The following is a 13,203-nucleotide window of genomic DNA, read 5'->3' as shown; positions in this document are numbered from 1 at the left end:
GTAAATAAGTCACACACACACAATAGGAAGAGACATCTTCTATCCTAACACGCATCACAGTGAACCACAAGAAGGAAGAAAAACAGAATGAGCACTATAGACAAGCTGCAAGTTTGTTCTCCCCGTAAGGAACAGGATAAACCAATGACCATCGATAACACCAGATGGAGAGTTGAGAAGGAGCGGTTCAACTCCAGAGAACAACAAAAGCGAATTAAGATCAACCAACCAAAAGCCAGAATGTCCACATCCAAAACAACCTTCTGTTCAACAAGCTTTACCCAGTACAACCACTCCTCCAACTGTTGTAAAGTCAAGATCTGAAAGAATTACAAGGCCTCCAGACTGCCTGACCCTGTTAAAAACAGAGATTGACTGGGGGAGAAGAGAAGTAGAAGTAATGTAAATATGTTGAGTAAACAGGAATGCATTGTAAATGTGCTGGATAAAGAATTGGGGGAGGGGGTGTATTACAAGGGTCTGGCATAGAAAGAGTTAACATGGGATTGGGTACAGTACTGCCCACAGTGTGATTGGGTACAGTACTGCCCACAGTGTGATGTACAGGAACACATGACTCTAGTTTAGAGGGCAGTCATATACTGGACAGAGACGTACGTAGAGGCAAGCACGGGGACCATTCCGAACTTAGACCTTATACTGTATATTTGCAAGTAGTTAATAAATACTGTGAAACTATACAAGACTCAGAACTCCTTATGAGACCAACCAAGCTACCCACAACATCCTACAACACTTTAAATACACTGCAGTGTGTCATTTACTAATAGTTCCTCTGCTTACCACAGCTCACCACAGCACTTGTGATGAGTGGCACTGTTGCCACTTGTGCATGCATTTCTGCGTTTTGCCCTCAAAACTGAGTTGAGGCAGGAATCGACCACGATGCTCCACAAAAATGGGTTGGTATCTGATCCATCGTCTTCAACATTCACTCCTTACAGCACCAACGCACAGTGGCAGCAGTGTGTGCCATTTACAAGATGCACTGCAGCAACTCACCAAGGCTCCATTGACAGAACTTACCAAACTTGCGACCTCTACCACCTAGAAGGACAAGGGCAGCAAATACATAGAAACACTACCACCAAGCCACACAGCATCCTGACTTGGTATTATATTGCCACTCATTCACTGTTTCAAAATCAAAATCCTGGAACACCCTCCCTAACAGCACTGTGGGTGCACTTACACCATATGGCCTGCGGCAGTTCAAGAGGGCGACTCACCACCACCTTCTCAAGGACAATTAAGGATGGGCAATAAATGCTGGCCTAGCCAGCAATATCCACATCCCATGAAGGAAAAAAAAAACCTTACTCAGCCCAATTTCCGCGACGTTTCTTGTTTCCCCCTTACCTGGATTGACCTGGCCAGTGTCTCAGATGGCTTTCCCAACTGAGCACAGCCCAGCACTGATCCTCACGACATGCTGTCACTGCCTGTTGAACTCACAGACTGTGCACTCTAGTCTCTGGTTAGAGGTCACACAAGTTGCCTTGACTGAGCAGTTTTAAATTTCTGAATTTTTTTCCGCTTACTAGCTTCTTCCATCAGCACTGGCACCGCGTTGTGTTTCTTATGCTTGAAAATGAAAATTTCTCCACTGCTGGCATCATGTGTTTTTCTTCTCCTTGTGCTTACTTAATAAATAAACACCAAGGCACCAACCATGTATAAGGGATTGGTTAACACAAGAATATGTAGATTAATTTATTAAGGGTTTGAGAAGCTGGTAGCAGTATTACAAAGTTGGAGAACTTGTACACATGTCTGAGTGGATAACTTGCTCAGAATGAACTGCGACTAAGTCTGAATCACATGATGCATTGCATCATTTTCTCTCTAAGTGATATATACAGAAAACATAGCCACATCTACTTAAAAGCCACATCTACTTACGCACAACAAAATGATGAAGAAACTGCAATCATAACCAGTTAGAAGGTCATCAAGGAGGCGAATGCTTCTGCAAACAGAAGTGTGATTATTGGAAGAGAAGAGCACTGAAGTTTACAATGGAACAATTGTGGATTGTTAGGAGGGGTTGGAGAAGAACAATATCCTGTTACTGGAAGTGGAGTTGGAGGCGGAGTTTCTGCCTGAACAGGAAGAGTTAACTCTGTGAATTGTGTATTGCTGAAAAAAAGATATATCTTAAGCTTTTTGTCTTGCACTTATTCTTTCACAAGAATACCAATATAAGGGGAAAAGAACAATTTATACTGTGTGTGAAAAGAGTGCTGATTGGTTGGCAAGTGGCGTTGCCATGGAGAATGCGCCAGTGATGGTGATTGACAGTTAACTGCCAAGCATTGTTTGAAATTTAAGCCAGGCAGCTTGATCCTGATTGATTGAGCCATTGCCCCGGAGAAATGATAGCTGTCACTTATTTTGTTTAGCTGAAACAGGCACAATGCGTGTACATGTTCTTTCTGTCTGTAAAGAACAGGGCCCTGTGTACTAATATATGTAGCTTCTAATACATACAAATGTGCCACACTGCAAGCCTGACTGACCATCTTAATTGGTTGTCAGCGTAATTCTTAGCACACTGAGGTTTGTTTAGTAAATGTTGTCCAATTGTGGAATCACATCTCATGTTGGACACTGTGTTTTGAGTTTTGCAAGCACGGACTGGTTGGGTACGGTCTGTACCCTGCCCATTGCGAACAGCGGTTGGGACATGCTGTTTGATACAACCTGCCAGTCTGTGGGATGTACGGCCTACATACCTAGCATCACTCTGGCAATGAAATTCATTTACCATATTACTCATTTATGTGATAGGCAGAACGTCTTTTTGGCTTGACGGCAGCATCCTGTCAGTGGCGAATACCACTTATGTTGCTACTGCATAGTAGCAGCTGAAATGGCTAGCTTCACCTGTTGCTCAAATTTTTGACATACCTTGCCCTGCCGGCATAATCTGAGGTAGACTGGACACTTTTCATGGCAGAAAATTACAACTTTAGGCCAGTTCAACAGTTTGCATTATATACAGGGCAAAAATGAACTGATCAGGGTAGCCATTATCCTGCAAGACGCCTTTGATGTGCTCTATTTCAGCATCTCATGAACTGATAAACCGGACTAAGGTCGTCACTTTTGGCTCTGAAAAGTGCCCAGTCCACCTCAGATTACTATGAAAGGGCAATGTATGTATGTAAGCATACTTCTGTGAACTATTTGGGGGGGGACAGTGAGGAGAGACCGGCTGTGTCACTTGGGGGAATGAGAGGGACGAGCTGTTCTGTGAATGAGAAAGGAGAAGGTGACTTTTGGGAAGTGATGATTTGATTGCTTTTCTCAACCCAAATTTCAAATTTTTAATCTAGAAGTTTGCAAAAAGAAGCATTAATCTGAAATCAAAGTGTTTGGAAATAAACAGGTCTCAACATTTTAATATGAAAATGCTTTTTTTTTGCTTACAAAGGATCATGTTTGATTTACTAGACTAATACCAGGAATGGGTGGGTTGTCTTATGGGGAAAGGCTGGACAGGCTAGGCTTGTATCCACTGGAATTTAGAAGAGTAAGAGGTAACTTAATTGAAACCTTTAAGATCTTGAGGGGTCTTGACAGGGTGGATGTGGAGAGAATGTTTCCTCTTGTGAGAGAATCTAGAACTAGGGGTCACTATTTAAAGTTAAGGGGTCGCTCATTTAAGACAGAGATGAGGCTTTTTTTCTCTCAAAGGGTAGTGAGTCTTTCGAATTCTCTCCCTCAAAAGGCAATGGAAGCAGAGTCTTTGAATATTTTTAAGGCATAGGTGGATAAATTCTTGATTAACAAGGGGGTGAGAAGTTATCGGGGGTAGGCAGGAATGTGGGGTTGAAGTTACATTCAGATCAGCCATGATCTTATTGAATGACGGAGCAGGCTCAAGGGGCTGAGTGGCCTACTCCTGCTCCTAATTCGTATGTTCGTATGTTCCTTCAAGAAGTACATTGGCCATTGGGCATGTTGGTGATTGTGAAGTGTTGGGAGCTGCTAATGGGGGAGACAACAGGATTTGGTCAGAGTTTTGCATTCTAAATTTGTTACATACACCCAATACAAATGCACAAATGATAGCATTATATGGGGAGGCAGTGGTGTGGTGGTAATGCCATTGGACCAGTAATCCAGAGGCCCTGGTTAATACTCTAAGGACATGGGCTGAAATCTCATTTTAAATTCAATAAATAAATCTGAAATTAAAAGCTAGTCTCAGTAATGGTGACTGTGAAACCATTGTTGATTGTCGTATAAACCCATCTGGTTCACTGATGTTCTTCAGGAAAGTAAGCCTGCTGTCCTTACCTGGTCTGGCCTACATGTGGTTCCTGTCCCACAGCAATGTGGTTGACTCTTAAGTACCTTCTGAAATGGCCTGGCAAGCCACTCAATTATATCAAGCACCTACAAAGCACAAAAGGAATGAAACTGGACAGACCACCTGGCATCAACCGAGGCACCGGAAATGACAACGGCAAACTCAGCCCTGTCAACCCTGCAAAGTCCTCCTTGCTAACATCGGGGGGCCCTGTGCCAAAATTGAGAGAGTTGTCCCACATACCAGTCAAGCAAAAGCCTAAGATAATCATTCCCACAAATCATACCTTACAGACAATGTCTCAGACACCACCATAAGAACATAAGAAATAGGAACAGGAGTAGACCATTCGGCTCCTCGAGCCTGCTCCGCCATTCAATGAGATCATGGCTGATCCTCTTGTGTTTCGATTTCTACATTCCCATCTAACCCCAATAACCTTTGATTCCCTTGCCTAACAAGAATCTATCTACCTCCACCTTAAAAATATTCAATGACCTCGCCCCCACCACCTTCCGAGGCAGCGAATTCCAAAGTTGCACAACCCTCTGAGAGAAAAAATTTCTCCTCATCTCTCTCCTAAAAGGGTGACCACTAATTTTAAAATGGTTCCCCCTAGTTCTGAACTCACCCATAAGAGGAAACATCCTTTTGACGTCCACCTTGTCAAGGCCGTTTAGGATCTTGTATACTTCAATCAAATCACCCCTTACTCTTCTAAACTCCAGTGGAAACAAGCCCAGTCTGTCCAACTTTTCCTCATAAGACAACCCACTCATTCCAGGTATCAATCTAGTGAACCTTCTTTGAACCACCTCCAATGCATTTACATCCTTCCTTAATTAAGCAGACCAAAACTGCACATTGTATTTGAGGTGCGATCTCACCAATGCCGTGTATAACTGAAGCATAACATCCTTACTTTTATGTTCAATCCCTCTCGTAATAAAGAATAGCATTCCATTAGCCTTCTTAATTACTTGCTGTACCTGCATACGAACTTTTTGTGACCCATGTACTAGAACACCTAGATCCCTCTGCACCTCAGAATTATGCAGCCATTCTCCATTTAAATAAACTCTGCTTTGTTGTTCTTCTTGCCGAAGTGAACAACTTCACATTTTCCCACATTAAACTCCATTTGTCAGATCTTTGTGCACTGACTCTACTAACTTATCTGCAATCGCATGTCCACTTCACAACATACTTTCCTACCTACCTTTGTGTCATCTGCAAATTTAGCTGCCATGCCTTCACTCCCCTCATCTTATTCATTGATGTAAATCATAAAAAAATGAGGCCCCAGCACAGACCCTTGTGGAACTCCACTCGTCACATCCTGCCAATCCGAAAAAGACCCATTTATGCATACTCTGTGCTTTCTGCCAGCCAGTCAATCTTCTATCCATGCTAATATGTTACCCTCTACACCATGTGCTTTTATTCTCTGTAATAATCTTTGATGTTGCACCTTATCAAAAGCCTTCTGGAAATCCAAGTACAGTACATCTACAGGTTCCTCTTTATCCACTGCACATGTTACTCCTTCAAAAAACTCCAAAAGATTTGTTAAACATGGGGCAACATTTTCCCCCAGTTGGGGGGTGGGGAGTGCGGGAGTAGGCATGGACGGGCGGCCCTCCAATCGGCGCCCCCCATTGGGGGCGCGCCACCATTTTTCATGGGCGGGCCAATTAAGGCCCACCCAGCGTGATGTCCGCACAAAAGCACTATGCACTTCCTGTGCGGGCGGGGGGATGGAATGCCAAATGCGGAAATGTGCTCCGATCCCCCTGAGACTAAGTGCTGCCTCAGGAAGATCGGTTCCCAAAGTGAAAAAGTTATTCTGTCGAAAATCTCATTACTATCCATGTCCCCTCATGTGACAATGTCACATGAGTTGGGACATGGACATAACTTTAAATAAAAGTGAATCTTAATTTTTTAATTTAGTCATGAAACTTTATCTCGCCCATGGATTAAGTTTCATGCTTTTTCAGGTGGCTGCCAGTGCTCCCAAACTGCCGCCAACCTTAAGGTTGGACGGGCAGGTCCACTAATTGGTTCAATTGTTTTTTAAATGGCCTCAATAGGCTGTTGACAGGTCGGCGGGTGCACAGCTGACTCGGCTGCACCCCCGCCGACCTGAAAATGCAAATGAAGCAGGATGACATCAGGAGTTCCGCCCGACATCATTCCGTGTCATTTTATGCGTCGGCAAGCAGGCCCCACCTCTGCTCACTGACAGGAAAATTCTTCCCATGATTTTCCTTTTACAAACCATGCTGACTCTTTCCGATTGACTTGAGCTCTTCTAAGTGCCCAGCTATAACCTCCTTAATGATTGATTCTAACAACTTCCCCATGACAGACATCAAGTTAACCGGCCTATAGTTTCCTGTTTTCTGCCTCCCTCCCTTCTTGAATAGAGGGGTTATATTTGCTACTTTCCAGTCTGATTAAACCTTTCCGGAATCTAGCGCATTTTGGAAAATTAACACCAGTGCATCTACTACCTCATTAGCCACCTCTTTTAAGATCCTAGGATGTAATCCATCGGGACCAAGAGACTTGCCAGCCCACAGTTCCATCAATTTGCTCAGTACCGTTTCCCTAGTGATTTCAATTTCACCAAGTTCCTCTCTCCCTTTCACCTCCTGATTTGCAGCTATTACTGGAATGTTTTTTGTATCTCTATTGTGAACACAGAAGCAAAATATTTATTCATTTCTTCCGCCATTTCCTTACTATCTACTATTAACTGCCCACTGTCGTTCTCTAGAGGACTGACACTATACTTACTCTTTTCCTTTTTAAATACCTGTAGAAACTTTTGCTATCCGTTTTTACATTTCTAGCTAGCTTCCTCTCATACTCTAATTTCTTTCTCCTGATTAACCTTTTAGTCATGCTCTGCTGTTCTTTATATTCTGTCCTGCTCTTCATCTTTGCGTAGTTGTATGCTTTTTCCTTAAGTTTGATGCTTTCCTTAACTTCTTTAGTTAACCATGGATGGTGGGTCCTCCCTTTAGAACTTTTCTTTGTAATAGGAATGTACTTATTCCGAATACTCTGAAATATCCCCTTAAATGCTTGCACTGCTTCTCTGTTGATCTATCCTCTAGCCTAGTTTCTTAGTTCACTTCAGCTAACTCAGCTTTCATCCCCACATAGTTGCCCTTATTTAAGTTTAAGACACTAGACTTAGACCTGGTCTTCTCCCTTTCAAACTGGATTCAAAATTCAATCATATTGTGGTCGCTGCTACCTAGCGGTGCCTTTACTCTGAGGTCATTAATTAATACTGTCATGTTACACAATACCAAGTCTAATATAACCTGCTGTCTGGTTGGTTCCAGAACATGCTGCTTTAAGGAACTATCTCGAAAGCATTCTAAGAACTCCTCATCCAGGCTACTACTGCCAATCTGATTTTTCCAGCTTATGTGTAGATTAAAGTCACCCATGATGATTGCCGTCCCTTTATCACAAGTATACAATATTTTCTCTTGAATACTTTATCCTACACTGTGGCTACTGTTAGGGGGCCTGTAGACCACTCCTACTAATGACTTTTCCCCCCTACTATTCCTCACCACCACTCAAACCGATTCTACATCCTGATCCCCTGAACCAAGGCCATCTCTAACTATTGCACCAATGCCCTCTTTGATTAACAGTGCTACCCCTCCACCTTTACCCAGCTTCCTATTCTTCTTGAATGTCATGTACCCTTCAATATTAAGGACCCAAATTTGTCGTCCTGCAGCCACGTCTCTGTAATTACTATCAGATCGTATTTATTTACTTCAGTGTGGGCCATCAATTCATTCACTTTGTTATGAATGCTACATGCATTCAGACAGAGAGCTTTCAGTTTTGTCTTTTTGTTAGCTTTGTAACATCTAGTCTTGACTTTTGATGTATTCTTAGGTTTTTTCTCTCTGTCACTTCCTGCTATTCTCTGATCCTCATTTCTCATATTACTATTTTGCTCTCCTGTCTCAACTCTACCCCTTGAATTGCTACCTCTACCCAAGCTTGATCCCTCACCCCTCTTGTTTAGTTTAAAGCCCTCTGTACTTCCCTAGTTATACGATTTGCGAGGACACTCGTCCCAGCATAGTACAGGTGTCAGGTCCCAAAGGTACAGCCCCCACTTTCCCCAATACTGATGCTATTGCCCCACAAATTGGAACATACTTCTCCCACACCAGTCTTTGAGCCATGCATTCATCTCACTAATCTTATTTTCGTATGCCAATTTGCACATGGTTCAGGTAATAATCCAGAGATTATTACCTTTGAAGTTCTGCTTCTTAATTTGGTACCAAGCTCCTCATACCTCCTGACTTTGCAGAATCTCGTTCCTAGCTTTACCTATGTCATTGGTAGCTATATGGACCACGACAACTGGATCCTCCCCCTCCCACTGCAAATTCCTCTCCAGCCCAACCCCATCACCATCTCTGGGTATGTCCTTTCCCACTGGTTGGACAGACCCAACAGAGGTGGCAGCACAGTGCTATACAGTCAGGAGGGAATTACCCTGGGAGTCAATTGGGTATGTTTCATGAGGCTATGAGGGGCAAATTGGCTGTGGTAGATTGAGAAATCTCATTGAAAGTTATGACAGTAGACAGGCAATGGCTGACATTTAAAAAATTAATACATGGTTTACACAAATTTATATTTCCTTGAGACATAAAAACCCAACAGGAAAAGTGACCCAACCGTGGAAGTTAAAGATTGTATTAGATCAGAGGAAGAGGCTTAAGTTGCCAAAAATATAGTAGTAAGCCTGACGATTGGGAGGTTTTTTTAGAATTCAGTGAAAAAGGACCAAGAAACTGATAAAGAAAGGGGAACGAATATGAAAGTAAACTAGCGAGAAACATAAACGGAGTATGAAAGCTTCTTTAGGTATGTAAAAAGGAAAAGACAAATGTGGGTCCGTTACAGGCAGAAACAGGAGAATTTATAATGGGGAATAAGGAAATGACAGAGAAACTAAACAAATTTTACTTTGTGTCTGTTGTACTGGAGAAATTAATGGGACTGAAAGTTGATAAATCCCCTGGGCCTGATTATCTGCATCCCAGAGTGTTGAAGGAAGAGGTGGCAGAGATAGTGGATGCATTGGTGGTCATCTTCCAAAATTCTGGAAAGGTTCCTGCTGAGTGGAAGGTAGCAAATGCAACCCCACTATTTAAGAAAGGAGGGAGAGAGAAAATGGGAAACTATAGACCCATTAGCCTGACATTGGTAGTAAGGAAGATGTTAGATCTTATGATAAAGGATATGAAAGCTTAACACTTAGAAAATAATAGTAGGTTTGAACAGAGTGAACATGGATTTATGAAAGGGAAATCACGTTTGACGAACCTGTTGGAATCTTTTGAGGATGTAACTAGCAGAATAGATAAGGGGGAAACAGTGGATGTGGTGTATCAGGATTTTCAGATGGCTTTCGATAAAGTCCCACAGAAGAAGTTAGTAAACAGAATTAGAGCACATGGGATTGGGGGTAATATACTGGCATGGATTGAGAATTGGTTAATGGACAGAAAACAGATCATTCTCAGGGTGGCAGGATGTGACTTATGGAGCACCTCAAGTATCAGTGCTTGAGCCCCAGCTATTCATTATCTATATCAATGCATTGGATGTGGGGACCAAATGTAATATTTCCAAGTTTGCTGATGACACAAAACCAGGTGGGAATGTGAGTTGTGCGGAGGATACAAAGAGGCTTGGAGGGGATTTGGACAGGCAAAGTGAGTGGGCAAGAACACGGCAAATGGAATGTGAAAAAATGTGAAGTTACCCACTTTTCTAGCAAAGACAGAAAAGCAGAGCATTTTTTTAAAAAGTGAGAGACTGGGAAGTGTTGATGTCCAAAGGGTCCTGGGTGTCCTTGTTCATGAGTCACTGAAAGCTAGCATGAAAGTGTAGCAAGCAATTAGGAAGGCAAATAGTATGTTGGTCTTTCTTGCAAGTGGATTTGAGTACAGGAGTAAGGAAGACTTGCTGCAATTTTATAGAGCCTTGGTGAGACCGCAACAGGGGTAATGTGCACAGTTTTGATTTCCTTACCCAAAGAAGGATATACTTGCCATAAAGGGAGCGCAATGAAGGTTCACCAGATTGATTTCTGGGATGGTGGGATTGTCCTATGAGGAGAGATTGAAGAGACTAGGCCTGTATTGTCTAGAGTTTAGAAGAATGAGAGATGATCGCATTGAAACATACAAAATTCTTACATGGCTTGACAAGGTTGATTCAGGAAGGATGTTTCCCTTGGGTGGATATCTAGAACCAGTGGACACAGTCTTAGAATAAGAGTCAGGCCATTTAGGGCTGAGATGAGGAGGAATTTTGTTTCACTCAGAGGGTGGTAAATCTTTGGAATTCTCTACTTGAGACACTGTGGAGGCTCGGTCATTGAGTCAAGACAGAGATCAGTAGATTTCTGGTTAGTAAAGATACCAAGGGATATGGGATAGTACAGGAAAATAGTGTTGAGTAGAAGATCAGCCTTGATCTAATTGAATGGTGGAGCAGAATTGAGTGTCCAAATGGCTTACTCCTGTTCCTATTTCCTATGTTCCTATGTCCTCAACATTGACTCTGGACCCCATGAAATCTCACGGCATCAAGTCAAACATAGTCAAGGAAACCTCCTGCTGATTACACCTGCTGCCACCACCCCATCTTCAGCTGATGAGTCTGTACTCCTCCATGTTGATCACCAAATGAAAGAAACATTGAGGGTGGCAAGGGCACAGAATATACTCTGGGTGGGGTTCTCAATGTGTGTCACCAAGAGTGGCTCGGTAACACCACTACAAAGTGAGCTGGCCATGTCCGAAAGGACATAGTTGCTAGACTGGGTGGTGAGCTGGGCAAGTGGCGAGGGAACCAACAAGAGAAAAACACATATTTGACCTCATCCTCACCAATTTGCCTGCCGCAGATGTATCTGTCCATGACAGTATTGATAGGAGTGACCACCACACAGATCTAGAGGAGATGAAGTCCCATCATCACATTGAGGATACCCTCCACCCTGTTGCACTACTGTTAGCACTACCACAGTGCTAAATGGGATAGGTTTCGAACAGATCTACCAACTCAAGATTGGGCATCCATGAGGCGCTGTGAGCCATCAGCAGCAGCAGAATTGTACTCAGCTGCAATCTGTAACCTCATGGCCTGGCCTATTCCCCCACTCTACCATTAACATCAAGCCAGGGAATCAACCTTGGTTCAACGAAGAGTGCAGGAGGGCATGCCAAGAGCAGCAGTAGGCATACCTAAAAATGAGATGTCAGCCTGGTGAAGCTACAATACAGGACTACTTGCATGCCAAAGAGAATAAGCAGCATGCGATTGACAGATCTATGTAATTCCACAACCAATTATTAGATCTAAGCTCTGTAGACTTGCCACATCCAGTCATGAGTGGTGGTGGACAATTAAACAACTCAGTGGAGGAGGAGGCTCCACAAATATCCCCGTCCTCAATGATGGGGGAGCCCAGCACATCAGTGCAAAAGATAAGGCTGAAGCATTTGCAACTATCTTCAGCCAGAAGTGCTAGGTCAATGATCCATCTTGGCCTCCTCCAGAGGTCCCCAGCATAACAAATGCCAATCTTCAGTCAATTCGATTCACTCCACATGATATCAAGGAACAGCTGCAGGCACTGAATACTGCAAAGGCTATGGGCCCTGACAATATTCCAGCAGTAATACTGAAGACTTGTGCTCCAGAACTTTCCACACCCCTAGCCAAGCTGTTCCAGTAACAGCTACAACACTGGCATTGACCCAGCAATGTGGAAAATTGCCCAGGTATGTCCTGTATACAAAAGGCAGGACAACTTCAACCTGGCCAATTACCGCCCTATCAGTCTACTCTGGATCAACAGTAAAGTATAAGGGTGATTAACAGTGCTACCAAGTGGCACTTGCTTAGCAATAACCTGTTCACTGATGCTCAGTTTAGGTCCCACCAGGATCACTCAGCTCCTGACCTCATTACAGTTTTTGTTCAAACATGGACAAAAGAGCTGAACTCCTGAGGTGAGGTGAAAGTGACTGTCCTTGGCATCAAGGCAGCATTTGACCAAGTATGGCATCAAGGAGCCCTAGCAAAACTGGAGTCAATGGGAATCAAGAGGAAAACTCTCTGATGGTTGGAGTCATACCTAGCACAAAGAAAGATAGTTGTGGTTATTGCAGGTCAATCACCTTAGTTCCAGGTGATCACTGCAGCAGTTCCTCAGGGTAGTGTCCTAGACCCAACCATCTTCAGCTGCTTCATCAATGACCTTACTTCCATCATAAGGTCAGAAGCGGGGATGCTCTCTGATGATTGCACAATGTTCAGCACCATTCTTGACTCTTCAGATACCTAAAAAGCCCATGTCCAAATGCAGCAAGACCTGGGCAATATCTGGGCTTGGGCTGACAAGTGGCAAGTAACCTTCATGCCACACATGTGCTAGGCAGTGACCATCTCCAACAAGACAGGATCTAAACATCTTCCCTTGACATTCAATGGCATTACCATCACTGAATCCCCCACTATCAATATCCTGGGGGTTACCATTGACCAGACACTGACCTGGACTAGCCATATTAATACTGTGGCTACAAGAACGGGTCAGAGGCTAGGAATCCTGCAGCAAGTAACTCACCTCCTGACCACCCAAAACTTGTCCACAAGGCAAAAGTCAGGAGTGTGATGGAATTCTTGCCTAGATGAGTGCAGCTCCAACAACGCTGAAGAAGCTTGACACCATCCAGGACAAGGCAGTCTGCTTTATTGATACCCAATCGACAAAAATTCACTCCCTC

The sequence above is a fragment of the Cetorhinus maximus genome, chromosome 22 (genome assembly GCF_964194155.1).
Source record: "Cetorhinus maximus chromosome 22, sCetMax3.hap1.1, whole genome shotgun sequence".
In the NCBI taxonomy this organism is placed as follows: Eukaryota; Metazoa; Chordata; class Chondrichthyes; order Lamniformes; family Cetorhinidae; genus Cetorhinus; species Cetorhinus maximus.
Note: the sequence above shows the minus strand (reverse complement) of the source record.